Genomic DNA, 13367 nt, shown 5'->3' on the forward strand with positions numbered 1-13367 from the left:
CAATTACACCTGGTGGACATTCATCCGTCATGCCTGAAGGGTTCCGCTATCAACTGTGGGCCGGTTAGCTCAGTTGGTTAGAGCGTGGTGCTAATAACGCCAAGGTCGCGGGTTCGATCCCCGTACGGGCCAAAAATTCTTCTCTTTGTTTTGCTATATCATGCTTTCAGACGGTCATCTGTCAAGCAGAGGCAAATGGTGAATCAGGTAAATAACGTACACTGAAGTTATACACTCAAACTTATAGTTTTTAAAGCTGTTCTCAGTGGCATTCACACAGTCAAAAACTTCATTGGAGAATGCGGGCTTCGATCCCGCTACCTCTCGCATGCTAAGCGAGCGCTCTACCATTTGAGCTAATTCCCCTTAAAGAAACAGGAGCTGTTAGCCTCTCATGACAACAGCATAACATTTAGAAGGCTGAAGCATGTTGCCCAGAGGTGACTCACTTCAGCAGTAGCACAGGGAGAACTATGCACAGTTTCAGGTTTCTGGGACTTCACATCACTGACAAGCTCACTCACCATGCATTGCCTAATGAAAAAGGCACAAGAACACACATACCTTCTGTGAAGATTGAGAAGGGGCCAGTATTACCTGTTGCATGTTGCAGAGATTCAGCTGCAACAGCTTCCTCGTTAGTATAGTGGACAGTATCTCCGCCTGTCACGCGGAAGACCGGGGTTCGATTCCCCGACGGGGAGAGAATATGTTTTTTCTGAACCTACAGCCGAAAAACCTGAAAAGGTTTTGGAGCAGCAAGGTGCGACGCGCTAAAGGCAATGCGTTGGCCGGGAATCGAACCCGGGTCAACTGCTTGGAAGGCAGCTATGCACACCACTATACCACCAACGCCACAAACAAGCACACCATTGTTTTGCTGAAAGACCCTCAGTGCAAATTTTCCCGTGGGAAAGATGACCAAACTCTGTCATTTCCACTGCGGGACACATGCACGCTTGGTGGAAAATTGTGGTTTCTGTAGTGTAGTGGTCATCACGTTCGCCTTACACGCGAAAGGTCCCTGGTTCGAAACCAGGCAGAAACATGCCTTTAGTTCTTGTCTTTTGTCTGACACTATGGGCAAGCCTGTCATCACACCTCATTAGTAGATGTGAACAATCTATATTTTGTGTTAGACCTTATTAAGACAATTGCGAGCACAGGAAGCAATCATGCCATCCCCGTGCTGTTGTTGTGCCTTCTGCGCTTGGCTTCGGATGTGGAAAAAAACAGAATAAAACAATTACACCTGGTGGACATTCATCCGTCATGCCTGAAGGGTTCCGCTATCAACTGTGGGCCGGTTAGCTCAGTTGGTGAGAGCGTGGTGCTAATAACGCCAAGGTCGCGGGTTCGATCCCCGTACGGGCCAAAAGTTCTTCTCTTTGTTTTGCTATATCATGCTTTCAGACGGTCATCTGTCAAGCAGAGGCAAATGGTGAATCAGGTAAATAACGTACACTGAAGTTATACACTCAAACTTATAGTTTTTAAAGCTGTTCTCAGTGGCATTCACACAGTCAAAACCTTCGTTGGAGAATGCGGGCATCGATCCCGCTACCTCTCGCATGCTAAGCGAGCGCTCTACCATTTGAGCTAATTCCCCTTGAGGAAACAGGAGCTGTTAGCCTCTCATGACAACAGCATAACATTTAGAAGGCTGAAGCATGTTGATCAGAAGTGACTCACTTCAGCAGTAGCACAGGGAGAACTATGCACAGTTTCAGGTTTCTGGGACTTCACATCACTGACAAGCTCACTCACCATGCATTCCCTAATGAAAAAGGCACAAGAACACACACACCTTCTGTGAAGATTGAGAAGGGGCCAGTATTACCTGTTGCATGTTGTAGAGATTCAGCTGCACACAGCTTCCTCGTTAGTATAGTGGACAGTATCGCCGCCTGTCACGCGGAAGACCGGGGTTCGATTCCTCGACGGGGAGAGAGTATGTTTTTTCTGGACCTACGGCCGAAAAACCTGAAAAGGTTTTGGAGCAGCGAGGTGCGACGCGCTAAAGGCAATGCGTTGGCCGGGAATCGAACCCGGGTCAACTGCTTGGAAGGCAGCTATGCTCACCACTATACCACCAACGCCACAAACAAGCACACCATTGTTTTGCTGAAAGACCCTCAGTGTAAATTTTCCCCTGGGAAAGATGACTAAACTCTGTCATTTCCACTGCGGGACACATGCACGCTTGGTGGAAATTTGTGGTTTCTGTAGTGTAGTGGTCATCACGTTCGCCTTACACGCGAAAGGTCCCTGGTTCGAAACCAGGCAGAAACATGCCTTTAGTTCTTGTCTTTTGTCTGACACTATGGGCAAGCCTGTCATCACACCTCATTAGTAGATGGGAACAATCTATATTTTGTGTTAGGCCTTATTAAGACAATTGCGAGCACAGGAAGCAATCATGCCATCCCCGTGCTGTTGTTGTGCCTTCTGCGCTTGGCTTCGGATGTGGAAAAAAACAGAATAAAACAATTACACCTTGTGGACATTCATCCGTCATGCCTGAAGGGTTCCGCTATCAACTGTGGGCCGGTTAGCTCAGTTGGTTAGAGCGTGGTGCTAATAACGCCAAGGTCGCGGGTTCGATCCCCGTACGGGCCAAAGGTTCTTCTCTTTGTTTTGCTATATCATGCTTTCAGACGGTCATCTGTCAAGCAGAGGCAAATGGTGAATCAGGTAAATAACGTACACTGAAGTTATACACTCAAACTTATAGTTTTTAAAGCTGTTCTCAGTGGCATTCACACAGTCAAAACCTTCGTTGGAGAATGCGGGCATCGATCCCGCTACCTCTCGCATGCTAAGCGAGCGCTCTACCATTTGAGCTAATTCCCTTTGAAGAAACAGGAGCTGTTAGCCTCTCATGACAACAGCATAACATTTAGAAGGCTGAAGCATGTTGATCAGAGGTGACTCACTTCAGCAGTAGCACAGGGAGAACTATGCACAGTTTCAGGTTTCTGGGACTTCACATCACTGACAAGCTCACTCACCATGCATTGCCTAATGAAAAAGGCACAAGAACACACATACCTTCTGTGAAGATTGAGAAGGGGCCAGTATTACCTGTTGCATGTTGCAGAGATTCAGCTGCAACAGCTTCCTCGTTAGTATAGTGGACAGTATCTCCGCCTGTCACGCGGAAGACCGGGGTTCGATTCCCCGACGGGGAGAGAATATGTTTTTTCTGAACCTACAGCCGAAAAACCTGAAAAGGTTTTGGAGCAGCAAGGTGCGACGCGCTAAAGGCAATGCGTTGGCCGGGAATCGAACCCGGGTCAACTGCTTGGAAGGCAGCTATGCTCACCACTATACCACCAACGCCACAAACAAGCACACCATTGTTTTGCTGAAAGACCCTCAGTGCAAATTTTCCCCTGGGAAAGATGACCAAACTCTGTCATTTCCACTGCGGGACACATGCACGCTTGGTGGAAAATTGTGGTTTCTGTAGTGTAGTGGTCATCACGTTCGCCTTACACGCGAAAGGTCCCTGGTTCGAAACCAGGCAGAAACATGCCTTTAGTTCTTGTCTTTTGTCTGACACTATGGGCAAGCCTGTCATCACACCTCATTAGTAGATGTGAACAATCTATATTTTGTGTTAGACCTTATTAAGACAATTGCGAGCACAGGAAGCAATCATGCCATCCCCGTGCTGTTGTTGTGCCTTCTGCGCTTGGCTTCGGATGTGGAAAAAAACAGAATAAAACAATTACACCTGGTGGACATTCATCCGTCATGCCTGAAGGGTTCCGCTATCAACTGTGGGCCGGTTAGCTCAGTTGGTTAGAGCATGGTGCTAATAACGCCAAGGTCGCGGGTTCGAACCCTGTACGGGCAAAAAATTCTTCTCTTTGTTTTGCTATATCATGCTTTCAGACGGTCATCTGTCAAGCAGAGGCAAATGGTGAATCAGGTAAATAACGTACACTGAAGTTATACACTCAAACTTATAGTTTTTAAAGCTGTTCTCAGTGGCATTCACACAGTCAAAACCTTCGTTGGAGAATACGGGCATCGATCCCGCTACCTCTCGCATGCTAAGCGAGCGCTCTACCATTTGAGCTAATTCCCCTTGAAGAAACAGGAGCTGTTAGCCTCTCATGACAACAGCATAACATTTAGAAGGCTGAAGCATGTTGATCAGAGGTGACTCACTTCAGCAGTAGCACAGGGAGAACTATGCACAGTTTCAGGTTTCTGGGACTTCACATCACTGACAAGCTCACTCACCATGCATTCCCTAATGAAAAAGGCACAAGAACACACACACCTTCTGTGAAGATTGAGAAGGGGCCAGTATTACCTGTTGCATGTTGCAGAGATTCAGCTGCACACAGCTTCCTCGTTAGTATTGTGGACAGTATCTCCGCCTGTCACGCGGAAGACCGGGGTTCGATTCCCCGACGGGGAGAGAATATGTTTTTTCTGAACCTACGGCCGAAAAACCTGAAGAGGTTTTGCATCAGCAAGGTGCGACGCGCTAAAGGCAATGCGTTGGCCGGGAATCGAACCCGGGTCAACTGCTTGGAAAGCAGCTATGCTCACCACTATAACACCAACCACACAAACAAGCACACCATTGTTTTGCTGAAAGACACTCAGTGTAAATTTTCCCCTGGGAAAGATGACCAAACTCTGTCATTTCCACTGCGGGACACATGCACGCTTGGTGGAAAATTGTGGTTTCTGTAGTGTAGTGGTCAGCACGTTCGCCTTACACGCGAAAGGTCCCTGGTTCGAAACCAGGCAGAAACATGCCTTTAGTTCTTGTCTTTTGTCTGACACTATGGGCAAGCCTGTCATCACACCTCATTAGTAGATGGGAACAATCTATATTTTGTGTTAGGCCTTGTTAAGACAATTGCGAGCACAGGAAGCAATCATGCCATCCCCGTGCTGTTGTTGTGCCTTCTGCGCTTGGCTTCGGATGTGGAAAAAAACAGAATAAAACAATTACACCTGGTGGACATTCATCCGTCATGCCTGAAGGGTTCCGCTTTCAACTGTGGGCCGGTTAGCTCAGTTGGTTAGAGCGTGGTGCTAATAACGCCAAGGTCGCGGGTTCGATCCCCGTACGGGCCAAAAATTCTTCTCTTTGTTTTGCTATATCATGCTTTCAGACGGTCATCTGTCAAGCAGAGGCAAATGGTGAATCAGGTAAATAACGTACACTGAAGTTATACACTCACACTTATAGTTTTTAAAGCTGTTCTCAGTGGCATTCACACAGTCAAAATCTTCGTTGGAGAATGCGGGCATCGATCCCGCTACCTCTCGCATGCTAAGCGAGCGCTCTACCATTTGAGCTAATTCCCCTTGAAGAAACAGGAGCTGTTAGCCTCTCATGACAACAGCATAACATTTAGAAGGCTGAAGCATGTTGATCAGAGGTGACTCACTTCAGCAGTAGCACAGGGAGAACTATGCACAGTTTCAGGTTTCTGGGACTTCACATCACTGACAAGCTCACTCACCATGCATTCCCTAATGAAAAAGGCACAAGAACACACACACCTTCTGTGAAGATTGAGAAGGGGCCAGTATGACCTGTTGCATGTTGCAGAGATTCAGCTGCACACAGCTTCCTCGTTAGTATAGTGGACAGTATCTCCGCCTGTCACGCGGAAGACCGGGGTTCGATTCCCCGACGGGGAGAGAATATGTTTTTTCTGAACCTACGGCCGAAAAACCTGAAAGGGTTTTGGAGCAGCAAGGTGCGACGTGCTAAAGACAATGCGTTGGCCGGGAATCGAACCCGGGTCAACTGCTTGGAAGGCAGCTATGCTCACCACTATACCACCAACGCCACAAACAAGCACACCATTGTTTTGCTGAAAGACCCTCAGTGCAAATTTTCCCCTGGGAAAGATGACAAAACTCTGTCATTTCCACTGCGGGACACATGCACGCTTGGTGGAAAGTTGTGGTTTCTGTAGTGTAGTGGTCATCACGTTCGCCTTACACGCGAAAGGTCCCTGGTTCGAAACCAGGCAGAAACATGCCTTTAGTTCTTGTCTTTTGTCTGACACTATGGGCAAGCCTGTCATCACACCTCATTAGTAGATGGGAACAATCTATATTTTGTGTTAGGCCTTATTAAGACAATTGCGAGCACAGGAAGCAATCATGCCATCCCCGTGTTGTTGTTGTGCCTTCTGCGCTTGGCTTCGGATGTGGAAAAAAACAGAATAAAACAATTACACCTGGTGGACATTCATCCGTCATGCCTGAAGGGTTCTGCTATCAACTGTGGGCCGGTTAGCTCAGTTGGTTAGAGCGTGGTGCTAATAACGCCAAGGTCGCGGGTTCGATCCCCGTACGGGCCAAAAATTCTTCTCTTTGTTTTGCTATATCATGCTTTCAGACGGTCATCTGTCAAGCAGAGGCAAATGGTGAATCAGGTAAATAACGTACACTGAAGTTATACACTCAAACTTATAGTTTTTAAAGCTGTTCTCAGTGGCATTCACACAGTCAAAACCTTCATTGGAGAATGCGGGCATCGATCCCGCTACCTCTCGCATGCTAAGCGAGCGCTCTACCATTTGAGCTAATTCCCCTTAAAGAAACAGGAGCTGTTAGCCTCTCATGACAACAGCATAACATTTAGAAGGCTGAAGCATGTTGCCCAGAGGTGACTCACTTCAGCAGTAGCACAGGGAGAACTATGCACAGTTTCAGGTTTCTGGGACTTCACATCACTGACAAGCTCACTCACCATGCATTCCCTAATGAAAAAGGCACAAGAACACACACACCTTCTGTGAAGATTGAGAAGGGGCCAGTATTACCTGTTGCATGTTGCAGAGATTCAGCTGCACACAGCTTCCTCGTTAGTATAGTGGACAGTATCTCCGCCTGTCACGCGGAAGACCGGGGTTCGATTCCCCGACGGGGAGAGAATGTGTTTTTTCTGAACCTACGGCCGAAAAACCTGAAAAGGTTTTGGAGCAGCGAGGTGCGACGCGCTAAAGGCAATGCGTTGGCCGGGAATCGAACCCGGGTCAACTGCTTGGAAGGCAGCTATGCTCACCACTATACCACCAACACCACAAACAAGCACACCATTGTTTTGCTGAAAGACCCTCAGTGCAAATTTTCCCCTGGGAAAGATGACCAAACTCTGTCATTTCCACTGCGGGACACATGCACGCTTGGTGGAAAATTGTGGTTTCTGTAGTGTAGTGGTCATCACGTTCGGCTTACACGCGAAAGGTCCCTGGTTCGAAACCAGGCAGAAACATGCCTTTAGTTCTTGTCTTTTGTCTGACACTATGGGCAAGCCTGTCATCACACCTCATTAGTAGATGTGAACAATCTATATTTTGTGTTAGACCTTATTAAGACAATTGCGAGCACAGGAAGCAATCATGCCATCCCCGTGCTGTTGTTGTGCCTTCTGCGCTTGGCTTCGGATGTGGAAAAAAACAGAATAAAACAATTACACCTGGTGGACATTCATCCGTCATGCCTGAAGGGTTCCGCTATCAACTGTGGGCCGGTTAGCTCAGTTGGTTAGAGCATGGTGCTAATAACGCCAAGGTCGCGGGTTCGAACCCTGTACGGGCCAAAAATTCTTCTCTTTGTTTTGCTATATCATGCTTTCAGACGGTCATCTGTCAAGCAGAGGCAAATGGTGAATCAGGTAAATAACGTACACTGAAGTTATACACTCACACTTATAGTTTTTAAAGCTGTTCTCAGTGGCATTCACACAGTCAAAATCTTCGTTGGAGAATGCGGGCATCGATCCCGCTACCTCTCGCATGCTAAGCGAGCGCTCTACCATTTGAGCTAATTCCCCTTGAAGAAACAGGAGCTGTTAGCCTCTCATGACAACAGCATAACATTTAGAAGGCTGAAGCATGTTGATCAGAGGTGACTCACTTCAGCAGTAGCACAGGGAGAACTATGCACAGTTTCAGGTTTCTGGGACTTCACATCACTGACAAGCTCACTCACCATGCATTCCCTAATGAAAAAGGCACAAGAACACACACACCTTCTGTGAAGATTGAGAAGGGGCCAGTATGACCTGTTGCATGTTGCAGAGATTCAGCTGCACACAGCTTCCTCGTTAGTATAGTGGACAGTATCTCCGCCTGTCACGCGGAAGACCAGGGTTCGATTCCCCGACGGGGAGAGAATATGTTTTTTCTGAACCTACGGCCGAAAAACCTGAAAGGGTTTTGGAGCAGCAAGGTGCGACGTGCTAAAGACAATGCGTTGGCCGGGAATCGAACCCGGGTCAACTGCTTGGAAGGCAGCTATGCTCACCACTATACCACCAACGCCACAAACAAGCACACCATTGTTTTGCTGAAAGACCCTCAGTGCAAATTTTCCCCTGGGAAAGATGACAAAACTCTGTCATTTCCACTGCGGGACACATGCACGCTTGGTGGAAAATTGTGGTTTCTGTAGTGTAGTGGTCATCACGTTCGCCTTACACGCGAAAGGTCCCTGGTTCGAAACCAGGCAGAAACATGCCTTTAGTTCTTGTCTTTTGTCTGACACTATGGGCAAGCCTGTCATCACACCTCATTAGTAGATGGGAACAATCTATATTTTGTGTTAGGCCTTATTAAGACAATTGCGAGCACAGGAAGCAATCATGCCATCCCCGTGCTGTTGTTGTGCCTTCTGCGCTTGGCTTCGGATGTGGAAAAAAACAGAATAAAACAATTACACCTTGTGGACATTCATCCGTCATGCCTGAAGGGTTCCGCTATCAACTGTGGGCCGGTTAGCTCAGTTGGTTAGAGCGTGGTGCTAATAACGCCAAGGTCGCGGGTTCGATCCCCGTACGGGCCAAAAGTTCTTCTCTTTGTTTTGCTATATCATGCTTTCAGACGGTCATCTGTCAAGCAGAGGCAAATGGTGAATCAGGTAAATAACGTACACTGAAGTTATACACTCAAACTTATAGTTTTTAAAGCTGTTCTCAGTGGCATTCACACAGTCAAAACCTTCGTTGGAGAATGCGGGCATCGATCCCGCTACCTCTCGCATGCTAAGCGAGCGCTCTACCATTTGAGCTAATTCCCCTTGAGAAAACAGGAGCTGTTAGCCTCTCATGACAACAGCATAACATTTAGAAGGCTGAAGCATGTTGATCAGAAGTGACTCACTTCAGCAGTAGCACAGGGAGAACTATGCACAGTTTCAGGTTTCTGGGACTTCACATCACTGACAAGCTCACTCACCATGCATTCCCTAATGAAAAAGGCACAAGAACACACACACCTTCTGTGAAGATTGAGAAGGGGCCAGTATTACCTGTTGCATGTTGTAGAGATTCAGCTGCACACAGCTTCCTCGTTAGTATAGTGGACAGTATCGCCGCCTGTCACGCGGAAGACCGGGGTTCGATTCCTCGACGGGGAGAGAGTATGTTTTTTCTGAACCTACGGCCGAAAAACCTGAAAAGGTTTTGGAGCAGCGAGGTGCGACGCGCTAAAGGCAATGCGTTGGCCGGGAATCGAACCCGGGTCAACTGCTTGGAAGGCAGCTATGCTCACCACTATACCACCAACGCCACAAACAAGCACACCATTGTTTTGCTGAAAGACCCTCAGTGTAAATTTTCCCCTGGGAAAGATGACTAAACTCTGTCATTTCCACTGCGGGACACATGCACGCTTGGTGGAAAATTGTGGTTTCTGTAGTGTAGTGGTCATCACGTTCGCCTTACACGCGAAAGGTCCCTGGTTCGAAACCAGGCAGAAACATGCCTTTAGTTCTTGTCTTTTGTCTGACACTATGGGCAAGCCTGTCATCACACCTCATTAGTAGATGGGAACAATCTATATTTTGTGTTAGGCCTTATTAAGACAATTGCGAGCACAGGAAGCAATCATGCCATCCCTGTGCTGTTGTTGTGCCTTCTGCGCTTGGCTTCGGATGTGGAAAAAAACAGAATAAAACAATTACACCTTGTGGACATTCATCCGTCATGCCTGAAGGGTTCCGCTATCAACTGTGGGCTGGTTAGCTCAGTTGGTTAGAGCGTGGTGCTAATAACGCCAAGGTCGCGGGTTCGATCCCCGTACGGGCCAAAAGTTCTTCTCTTTGTTTTGCTATATCATGCTTTCAGACGGTCATCTGACAAGCAGAGGCAAATGGTGAATCAGGTAAATAACGTACACTGAAGTTATACACTCAAACTTATAGTTTTTAAAGCTGTTCTCAGTGGCATTCACACAGTCAAAACCTTCGTTGGAGAATGCGGGCATCGATCCCGCTGCCTCTCGCATGCTAAGCGAGCGCTCTACCATTTGAGCTAATTCCCCTTGAAGAAACAGGAGCTGTTAGCCTCTCATGACAACAGCATAACATTTAGAAGGCTGAAGCATGTTGATCAGAGGTGACTCACTTCAGCAGTAGCACAGGGAGAACTATGCACAGTTTCAGGTTTCTGGGACTTCACATCACTGACAAGCTCACTCACCATGCATTGCCTAATGAAAAAGGCACAAGAACACACATACCTTCTGTGAAGATTGAGAAGGGGCCAGTATTACCTGTTGCATGTTGCAGAGATTCAGCTGCAACAGCTTCCTCGTTAGTATAGTGGACAGTATCTCCGCCTGTCACGCGGAAGACCGGGGTTCGATTCCCCGACGGGGAGAGAATATGTTTTTTCTGAACCTACAGCCGAAAAACCTGAAAAGGTTTTGGAGCAGCAAGGTGCGACGCGCTAAAGGCAATGCGTTGGCCGGGAATCGAACCCGGGTCAACTGCTTGGAAGGCAGCTATGCTCACCACTATACCACCAACGCCACAAACAAGCACACCGTTGTTTTGCTGAAAGACCCTCAGTGCAAATTTTCCCGTGGGAAAGATGACCAAACTCTGTCATTTCCACTGCGGGACACATGCACGCTTGGTGGAAAATTGTGGTTTCTGTAGTGTAGTGGTCATCACGTTCGCCTTACACGCGAAAGGTCCCTGGTTCGAAACCAGGCAGAAACATGCCTTTAGTTCTTGTCTTTTGTCTGACACTATGGGCAAGCCTGTCATCACACCTCATTAGTAGATGTGAACAATCTATATTTTGTGTTAGACCTTATTAAGACAATTGCGAGCACAGGAAGCAATCATGCCATCCCCGTGCTGTTGTTGTGCCTTCTGCGCTTGGCTTCGGATGTGGAAAAAAACAGAATAAAACAATTACACCTGGTGGACATTCATCCGTCATGCCTGAAGGGTTCCGCTATCAACTGTGGGCCGGTTAGCTCAGTTGGTTAGAGCATGGTGCTAATAACGCCAAGGTCACGGGTTCGAACCCTGTACAGGCAAAAAATTCTTCTCTTTGTTTTGCTATATCATGCTTTCAGACGGTCATCTGTCAAGCAGAGGCAAATGGTGAATCAGGTAAATAACGTACACTGAAGTTATACACTCAAACTTATAGTTTTTAAAGCTGTTCTCAGTGGCATTCACACAGTCAAAACCTTCGTTGGAGAATACGGGCATCGATCCCGCTACCTCTCGCATGCTAAGCGAGCGCTCTACCATTTGAGCTAATTCCCCTTGAAGAAACAGGAGCTGTTAGCCTCTCATGACAACAGCATAACATTTAGAAGGCTGAAGCATGTTGATCAGAGGTGACTCACTTCAGCAGTAGCACAGGGAGAACTATGCACAGTTTCAGGTTTCTGGGACTTCACATCACTGACAAGCTCACTCACCATGCATTCCCTAATGAAAAAGGCACAAGAACACACACACCTTCTGTGAAGATTGAGAAGGGGCCAGTATTACCTGTTGCATGTTGCAGAGATTCAGCTGCACACAGCTTCCTCGTTAGTATTGTGGACAGTATCTCCGCCTGTCACGCGGAAGACCGGGGTTCGATTCCCCGACGGGGAGAGAATATGTTTTTTCTGAACCTACGGCCGAAAAACCTGAAAAGGTTTTGCATCAGCAAGGTGCGACGCGCTAAAGGCAATGCGTTGGCCGGGAATCGAACCCGGGTCAACTGCTTGGAAAGCAGCTATGCTCACCACTATACCACCAACGCCACAAACAAGCACACCATTGTTTTGCTGAAAGACACTCAGTGTAAATTTTCCCCTGGGAAAGATGACCAAACTCTGTCATTTCCACTGCGGGACACATGCACGCTTGGTGGAAAATTGTGGTTTCTGTAGTGTAGTGGTCAGCACGTTCGCCTTACACGCGAAAGGTCCCTGGTTCGAAACCAGGCAGAAACATGCCTTTAGTTCTTGTCTTTTGTCTGACACTATGGGCAAGCCTGTCATCACACCTCATTAGTAGATGGGAACAATCTATATTTTGTGTTAGGCCTTGTTAAGACAATTGCGAGCACAGGAAGCAATCATGCCATCCCCGTGCTGTTGTTGTGCCTTCTGCGCTTGGCTTCGGATGTGGAAAAAAACAGAATAAAACAATTACACCTGGTGGACATTCATCCGTCATGCCTGAAGGGTTCCGCTTTCAACTGTGGGCCGGTTAGCTCAGTTGGTTAGAGCGTGGTGCTAATAACGCCAAGGTCGCGGGTTTGATCCCCGTACGGGCCAAAAATTCTTCTCTTTGTTTTGCTATATCATGCTTTCAGACGGTCATCTGTCAAGCAGAGGCAAATGGTGAATCAGGTAAATAACGTACACTGAAGTTATACACTCACACTTATAGTTTTTAAAGCTGTTCTCAGTGGCATTCACACAGTCAAAATCTTCGTTGGAGAATGCAGGCATCGATCCCGCTACCTCTCGCATGCTAAGCGAGCGCTCTACCATTTGAGCTAATTCCCCTTGAAGAAACAGGAGCTGTTAGCCTCTCATGACAACAGCATAACATTTAGAAGGCTGAAGCATGTTGATCAGAGGTGACTCACTTCAGCAGTAGCACAGGGAGAACTATGCACAGTTTCAGGTTTCTGGGACTTCACATCACTGACAAGCTCACTCACCATGCATTCCCTAATGAAAAAGGCACAAGAACACACACACCTTCTGTGAAGATTGAGAAGGGACCAGTATGACCTGTTGCATGTTGCAGAGATTCAGCTGCACACAGCTTCCTCGTTAGTATAGTGGACAGTATCTCCGCCTGTCACGCGGAAGACCGGGGTTCGATTCCCCGACGGGGAGAGAATGTGTTTTTTCTGAACCTACGGCCGAAAAACCTGAAAAGGTTTTGGAGCAGCGAGGTGCGACGCGCTAAAGGCAATGCGTTGGCCGGGAATCGAACCCGGGTCAACTGCTTGGAAGGCAGCTATGCTCACCACTATACCACCAACACCACAAACAAGCACACCATTGTTTTGCTGAAAGACCCTCAGTGCAAATTTTCCCCTGGGAAAGATGACCAAACTC

The 13367-nt window shown here is 47.5% G+C and overlaps 32 non-coding genes across 32 annotated transcripts; 19 read left to right on the plus strand and 13 right to left on the minus strand.

Annotated features, from left to right (window-relative positions):
* Positions 1-58: 58 nt before the first annotated feature.
* trnai-aau (transfer RNA isoleucine (anticodon AAU)) lies at positions 59-132 on the plus strand. The gene has a single exon. It is a non-coding gene; the product is annotated as a tRNA-Ile (tRNA).
* Positions 133-293: 161 nt separating this feature from the next.
* trnaa-agc (transfer RNA alanine (anticodon AGC)) lies at positions 294-366 on the minus strand. Its single transcript has one exon. It is a non-coding gene; the product is annotated as a tRNA-Ala (tRNA).
* A 266-nt stretch (positions 367-632) lies between these two features.
* Positions 633-704, plus strand: trnad-guc (transfer RNA aspartic acid (anticodon GUC)). Its single transcript has one exon. It is a non-coding gene; the product is annotated as a tRNA-Asp (tRNA).
* A 271-nt stretch (positions 705-975) lies between these two features.
* Positions 976-1048, plus strand: trnav-uac (transfer RNA valine (anticodon UAC)). The gene has a single exon. It is a non-coding gene; the product is annotated as a tRNA-Val (tRNA).
* Positions 1049-1301: 253 nt separating this feature from the next.
* On the plus strand, positions 1302-1375 carry trnai-aau (transfer RNA isoleucine (anticodon AAU)). The gene has a single exon. It is a non-coding gene; the product is annotated as a tRNA-Ile (tRNA).
* Positions 1376-1536: 161 nt separating this feature from the next.
* On the minus strand, positions 1537-1609 carry trnaa-agc (transfer RNA alanine (anticodon AGC)). Its single transcript has one exon. It is a non-coding gene; the product is annotated as a tRNA-Ala (tRNA).
* A 418-nt stretch (positions 1610-2027) lies between these two features.
* On the minus strand, positions 2028-2099 carry trnag-ucc (transfer RNA glycine (anticodon UCC)). Its single transcript has one exon. It is a non-coding gene; the product is annotated as a tRNA-Gly (tRNA).
* Positions 2100-2219: 120 nt separating this feature from the next.
* On the plus strand, positions 2220-2292 carry trnav-uac (transfer RNA valine (anticodon UAC)). Its single transcript has one exon. It is a non-coding gene; the product is annotated as a tRNA-Val (tRNA).
* A 253-nt stretch (positions 2293-2545) lies between these two features.
* Positions 2546-2619, plus strand: trnai-aau (transfer RNA isoleucine (anticodon AAU)). Its single transcript has one exon. It is a non-coding gene; the product is annotated as a tRNA-Ile (tRNA).
* A 500-nt stretch (positions 2620-3119) lies between these two features.
* trnad-guc (transfer RNA aspartic acid (anticodon GUC)) lies at positions 3120-3191 on the plus strand. Its single transcript has one exon. It is a non-coding gene; the product is annotated as a tRNA-Asp (tRNA).
* Positions 3192-3270: 79 nt separating this feature from the next.
* trnag-ucc (transfer RNA glycine (anticodon UCC)) lies at positions 3271-3342 on the minus strand. The gene has a single exon. It is a non-coding gene; the product is annotated as a tRNA-Gly (tRNA).
* A 120-nt stretch (positions 3343-3462) lies between these two features.
* On the plus strand, positions 3463-3535 carry trnav-uac (transfer RNA valine (anticodon UAC)). The gene has a single exon. It is a non-coding gene; the product is annotated as a tRNA-Val (tRNA).
* Positions 3536-5032: 1497 nt separating this feature from the next.
* Positions 5033-5106, plus strand: trnai-aau (transfer RNA isoleucine (anticodon AAU)). The gene has a single exon. It is a non-coding gene; the product is annotated as a tRNA-Ile (tRNA).
* A 161-nt stretch (positions 5107-5267) lies between these two features.
* On the minus strand, positions 5268-5340 carry trnaa-agc (transfer RNA alanine (anticodon AGC)). The gene has a single exon. It is a non-coding gene; the product is annotated as a tRNA-Ala (tRNA).
* Positions 5341-5607: 267 nt separating this feature from the next.
* trnad-guc (transfer RNA aspartic acid (anticodon GUC)) lies at positions 5608-5679 on the plus strand. The gene has a single exon. It is a non-coding gene; the product is annotated as a tRNA-Asp (tRNA).
* A 79-nt stretch (positions 5680-5758) lies between these two features.
* Positions 5759-5830, minus strand: trnag-ucc (transfer RNA glycine (anticodon UCC)). Its single transcript has one exon. It is a non-coding gene; the product is annotated as a tRNA-Gly (tRNA).
* A 120-nt stretch (positions 5831-5950) lies between these two features.
* On the plus strand, positions 5951-6023 carry trnav-uac (transfer RNA valine (anticodon UAC)). The gene has a single exon. It is a non-coding gene; the product is annotated as a tRNA-Val (tRNA).
* Positions 6024-6276: 253 nt separating this feature from the next.
* trnai-aau (transfer RNA isoleucine (anticodon AAU)) lies at positions 6277-6350 on the plus strand. The gene has a single exon. It is a non-coding gene; the product is annotated as a tRNA-Ile (tRNA).
* Positions 6351-6511: 161 nt separating this feature from the next.
* Positions 6512-6584, minus strand: trnaa-agc (transfer RNA alanine (anticodon AGC)). Its single transcript has one exon. It is a non-coding gene; the product is annotated as a tRNA-Ala (tRNA).
* A 267-nt stretch (positions 6585-6851) lies between these two features.
* On the plus strand, positions 6852-6923 carry trnad-guc (transfer RNA aspartic acid (anticodon GUC)). Its single transcript has one exon. It is a non-coding gene; the product is annotated as a tRNA-Asp (tRNA).
* Positions 6924-7755: 832 nt separating this feature from the next.
* trnaa-agc (transfer RNA alanine (anticodon AGC)) lies at positions 7756-7828 on the minus strand. Its single transcript has one exon. It is a non-coding gene; the product is annotated as a tRNA-Ala (tRNA).
* A 418-nt stretch (positions 7829-8246) lies between these two features.
* trnag-ucc (transfer RNA glycine (anticodon UCC)) lies at positions 8247-8318 on the minus strand. The gene has a single exon. It is a non-coding gene; the product is annotated as a tRNA-Gly (tRNA).
* A 120-nt stretch (positions 8319-8438) lies between these two features.
* Positions 8439-8511, plus strand: trnav-uac (transfer RNA valine (anticodon UAC)). The gene has a single exon. It is a non-coding gene; the product is annotated as a tRNA-Val (tRNA).
* Positions 8512-8764: 253 nt separating this feature from the next.
* trnai-aau (transfer RNA isoleucine (anticodon AAU)) lies at positions 8765-8838 on the plus strand. Its single transcript has one exon. It is a non-coding gene; the product is annotated as a tRNA-Ile (tRNA).
* A 161-nt stretch (positions 8839-8999) lies between these two features.
* trnaa-agc (transfer RNA alanine (anticodon AGC)) lies at positions 9000-9072 on the minus strand. The gene has a single exon. It is a non-coding gene; the product is annotated as a tRNA-Ala (tRNA).
* Positions 9073-9490: 418 nt separating this feature from the next.
* Positions 9491-9562, minus strand: trnag-ucc (transfer RNA glycine (anticodon UCC)). The gene has a single exon. It is a non-coding gene; the product is annotated as a tRNA-Gly (tRNA).
* Positions 9563-9682: 120 nt separating this feature from the next.
* trnav-uac (transfer RNA valine (anticodon UAC)) lies at positions 9683-9755 on the plus strand. Its single transcript has one exon. It is a non-coding gene; the product is annotated as a tRNA-Val (tRNA).
* A 488-nt stretch (positions 9756-10243) lies between these two features.
* Positions 10244-10316, minus strand: trnaa-agc (transfer RNA alanine (anticodon AGC)). Its single transcript has one exon. It is a non-coding gene; the product is annotated as a tRNA-Ala (tRNA).
* Positions 10317-10582: 266 nt separating this feature from the next.
* trnad-guc (transfer RNA aspartic acid (anticodon GUC)) lies at positions 10583-10654 on the plus strand. The gene has a single exon. It is a non-coding gene; the product is annotated as a tRNA-Asp (tRNA).
* Positions 10655-10733: 79 nt separating this feature from the next.
* trnag-ucc (transfer RNA glycine (anticodon UCC)) lies at positions 10734-10805 on the minus strand. The gene has a single exon. It is a non-coding gene; the product is annotated as a tRNA-Gly (tRNA).
* A 120-nt stretch (positions 10806-10925) lies between these two features.
* On the plus strand, positions 10926-10998 carry trnav-uac (transfer RNA valine (anticodon UAC)). The gene has a single exon. It is a non-coding gene; the product is annotated as a tRNA-Val (tRNA).
* Positions 10999-13070: 2072 nt separating this feature from the next.
* Positions 13071-13142, plus strand: trnad-guc (transfer RNA aspartic acid (anticodon GUC)). Its single transcript has one exon. It is a non-coding gene; the product is annotated as a tRNA-Asp (tRNA).
* The last annotated feature ends 225 nt before the right edge of the window (positions 13143-13367 follow it).

The sequence above is a fragment of the Astyanax mexicanus genome, unplaced genomic scaffold, assembly GCF_023375975.1.
Source record: "Astyanax mexicanus isolate ESR-SI-001 unplaced genomic scaffold, AstMex3_surface scaffold_31, whole genome shotgun sequence".
Classification (NCBI taxonomy): domain Eukaryota; kingdom Metazoa; phylum Chordata; class Actinopteri; order Characiformes; family Acestrorhamphidae; genus Astyanax; species Astyanax mexicanus.